Source organism: Podarcis pityusensis, assembly GCF_964106645.2.
Source record: "Podarcis pityusensis genome assembly, chromosome: 10".
NCBI lineage: Eukaryota > Metazoa > Chordata > Lepidosauria > Squamata > Lacertidae > Podarcis > Podarcis pityusensis.
In genome coordinates, this window is record NC_138035.1 from 11,399,932 (window position 1) to 11,404,225 (window position 4,294).

Below are 4,294 nucleotides of genomic sequence, written 5' to 3' on the forward strand. Positions count from 1 at the left end.
AGGATCCAAACAGAAGCCAGTTTTGGCTTCTGTGAGTCCAGGATGTCCCGCTGAAAACAGAACAATTGAGGGGTATGCTTTAACCAGTCGTGGCTCCCTCAAAGAATCCTGGGAGCTGGAGTTTGTCAAGGGTGCTGAGAGCTGTACTCACTAGTACACACTAGTGTAGTACACAAACACACCAGAACACACACACACCACAGAGCTCCAATTCCTGGTGTGATTTCACAGTCAATCTATCTTCACAGGGAATTCTGGGAATTGCAACCCTGGGAGGGGAAGAGGGATCTGTTAGCAGCTCCTCACTAGATGACCAGTGGCCCAATCTGGCAGGGCTCATATTATCTCTTCCTTCCTTCCTTCCTTCCTTCCTTCCTTCCTTCCTTCCTTCCTTCTTTCCTTCCTTCCTTTTTACAAGTAAGCAGAACAACAACGTAAATAAAGAGACCAGCATGGAAACTGTAAGCACACAGGAAAAGGCAAATACAGTGCAATTCCTCCAATAACTGAAATACTTTATTGTCACTTGTACAACTTCTATACAGTGAGATTGCACGAGCACCCCCCACTCAGCTCTCTTAGTCTTAATTCCCCTCGTTTACTGACGCACACCCACCAAACCCGAAAGTCAGTTGCCCTGTTGTTATCTTTTCATTCAGCAGCCTAACAGCCCACGGATAGAAACTGTTCTTTACCCTGTTGGTGCGACTAATTATGCTTCTATATCTTCTGCCTGAGGGCAGGAGATCATGAAAGTGCCGGCCAGGGTGCGAATCATCCCTGAGAATTTTCCTCACTCTCCTGAGGCAACGTTCTTCTGCGATGTCATCCAGAGGATTCACGGGACAGCCCATAATATCTTGTCCTGTATTCACCACCCTCTGTAGGCACTTCCTATCAGTTGATGTCAAACCAGCGTACCACACCGTGATGCAGTATGAAAGGACACTTTCTATTGTGGACTGGTAGAAGGAGATCATCAAATGTTGATTGACATTGTTCTTTTACAATACTCTGCAATAATGCACAGAAATGGGGAGGAAATTAATACCAATGGAATAGCCACACACTTAAAACTACAAAAATGCCCCATCTATTTGCTAGTATGTGAGTTTAGCTCCCATACTGTTCAGCACTGTACTTAACCAAGCCCATTCCTTTTCTGCCTTGCTAATTTGGTGTCCTGTCTGCTGCTTAGTTTACTTGCTGTCAAAACGTCTCTGGTTTTTTGTTTTTGTTTTTAATAAAAAAGAATGTGTGCCCTCCCCCCAAGAAAAAGACAAACAAACTTCGAGACTGCTTCAGGAACCCAAAATCCTCAGAAATGGCACCTCATTACATGGAAGCCCAGAGGCAGCCTTTATAGCCCAAAGAAGACTGGTGGGTTTCCCGCTGGCAGATGCCATTTAACAAGCAATCTGCTAGGTTGGAGCTTGCCTTCTGCTTTTAAGTGGGCCCCAGATAAGATCAGAAGCCCCTTGCAATACATAGCCGGAGCTCAAATTGACACTAGGTTATAGCACAAACTAATGTAGAGGTGGAGAGAGAGAGAGAGACTCTGTTTTGGCATCTCCCCTGAATTAATGAAGGTTGCTGGTAATGCGATGTGCTGCTCTTATGAAGATGCTGAGGCACATGGAGGATTCAAAGAGAGCAAACTGTTCAATATTCGGTCAGGCCATCAGTCCTTCTTCTTCTTCTTCTTCTTCTTCTTCTTCTTCTTCTTCTTCTTCTTCTTCTTCTTCTTCTTCTTCTGTGATCACTTGTAGCCGAGTAAGATTGTCTTCCATAAACACGGTTTTAACAATGAGTCCGTAAGTGACTGTGGAGGCTAATTCTGGATCCACACGTCCTTCCACAGTGGAGACATTGGTTTCCGGGCGGGAGTTGATCACGGTGAGGGTTTGCCAAGGGTGCCTTCCTCTTAGCACGTTTCTCCCTTGCGTCCAGAGTTCGAGTGTCTTCAAAGCCCATGACACCTTTGGTAAAGGCTGTTCTCCAACTGGAACACTTGCAGCCCAGTGTTTCCCAGTTGTTGGTGTTTATACTGTACTACTTTTTTTTAGATTTGCCTTTAGAGAGTCTTTAAACCTCTTTTGTTGACCACCAGCATTACACTTTCCATTTTTAAGTTCAGAATAGAGGAGTTGCTTTGGAAGACGACAATCAGGTATCTGCACAACATGACCAGTCCAACAAAGTTGATGTGGAAGAATCATTGCTTCAACACTTATTTCACCTACAGAAGCTGAGCAGATCAACAGTCAAATTTTATTTCAGCATTAGTGATGGGATGGTGTCCTCTGCTCAGTGGTGGCTGACATAGTTGAGATGTCCCAGCCCATGGCCTGGGGCACCCCCTAAGCTCAGTGCCCTGTGCAGCGGAACCGGTCACACTGCCCTAAGTCCACCTCTGTGCCCATTGAGAGTGGGCACAGATTCCTGGGAAACACAATTCCTGGGAAACACAAGCAAGAGAATGTTGTGCTCATATCCTGCCAGAGATAGTCTCATTATGCCCAAAAATAGGGCCGGTCCCTGCTGGCTGCAGCTCTCCAGAGTCCCAGAAAGGTGTCATTTTGAACTAGAATGTGTTGCATCCCAAGCACATGCTCTGCCACTGAGCTATGAGCCTTCTGGAGAGTAAGTACATAGTTCAAAAAGGGGTGTTCAAACATAACATTCAATAGGTGTACAATCTTGTGTACCTGTGTATATACAAATAGTAGAGCTGGACACCCCTACAGTTATTCAAATATAACCCAGTCACCCATCTGACTGGGTTTCAACTCTGGGCAGCTTCCAACAGAATATAAGGAACACAATGAATCATTACACATTAAAAGCTTCCCGGTACAGGGCTGCCTTCCGATGTCAATGGAGAGTTGCATAGATTTGCTATAAAATAGGAATGTTCACACATTACATCTGATAATGTCCAGTGACAAAAAAAAGCTGAACAGTACACGGTTATTCAGGTGTTCAATGAGTGTAAAGTCTGTGCATCTGGGTACACCAATAGTTAAGGCTAGACCTGGATAGCTCAGCTGGATAGAGTGGGGTGCTGATAACGCCAAGGTTTCAGGTTTGATCCCCATATTGGACAGCTCCATATTCCTGCGTTGCATGGGGTTGGATTAAATGGTCTTCAGGGTCCCTTCCAATTCTACAATCCTATGGATTTATGTACAAATCGACAAGCGTATTCTTTCAGAAGCACACATACATGGATAGAGAGAGCTTCTTCCTGTCTTCAGCATGAAATGTAGACAAGCCAATGTAAATAAATGACTGTGGCTCCTCATTTGGACCCTGAGTTATTCCCCTGCTTCTTTTCCAAGACATGCGAAAGGAACTGCTCTCCTCTTTCACTTTGCTTTCTTTTCCTGGGGCTGGAGACCGGTGCCAAAAGCAGGATCTGGGGCTCAGTGCCTTACCACAAATGAAACCCTGTTTCAGTTTATCAAAAGAACAGTAGGCGAGACAGTAGCGCAATGAATAAATAAATATTCACATTTCAGCGCTTCTCTGGGATTGCTCCCTGTTAAGCAGATTTCGATCTTGTAGAATGCAGGAAAAGAGACTGTTGATATTCTTTAAACATATATTGGGACATCCCTGCTTCCTTGTAAAGTATCCCATGCGTGCGTTTATAGCAGTGCAGTAATTAAGACAGAAATCGCTTCAGGATGTTTGATGTTTAAAGCTGTAAATTATACTTCTCCCAAATAAAAGAAGGAAGAACGTGCCTCATGCTAGCCAAGATTCCTGTTATTTTTGATCACGTAGAAGACATTTACATTAACGATGGTGGATCAGAATACTAAGTTTTCTGGTATGCAATATTCAGCTGTGTTGCGATTTGTACCGTTTCCCTGAGAAGGTCTTACCTGGTTTCAGGGTCGGCCAGTCTGTGTGGTAAACTGAGGCAGATGCCTCAGGTGACTGAATCCAAGGGGAACCTCTACTGGTGTGCTCCCTGCCTCCACTACCAGAGAAGCTTTGTGGTAGATTCTGGGTTCAAGCAAAATCTCGCAATGGCCCTGCAGCATCTCAAGGGAGCTCTGTGAAATCACGCTGAGGCCTCGTGTGACCTTCCCAAGGCCCTGGCAAGTGAGGCAGAGCTTGCAGACCTTGCAGTGTTGACAGGTCTCATGATGTGCTTGACAGTCAGCTGACTATCAGGCCTTGCAGAGCCCTTTGCATGGAGCTTTGAACAGGGCTTTACAAATGCCACCGATTGGGCGATTCCCTGCAAAATCAGACAATTGCCCGCAAGCGGCCTTTCAGCTGT

At 45.2% G+C, this 4,294-nt stretch overlaps 1 long non-coding RNA gene across 1 annotated transcript; it reads right to left on the reverse strand.

The window, feature by feature from the left end:
- Nucleotides 1-494: 494 nt before the first annotated feature.
- Nucleotides 495-4,064, reverse strand: LOC308486514. The gene is made up of 3 exons (XR_013991115.1): nt 3,891-4,064; nt 3,227-3,450; nt 495-1,014 (listed from the first exon to the last, which is right to left on the reverse strand). It is a non-coding gene; the product is annotated as an uncharacterized lncRNA (long non-coding RNA).
- Nucleotides 4,065-4,294: the final 230 nt, after the last annotated feature.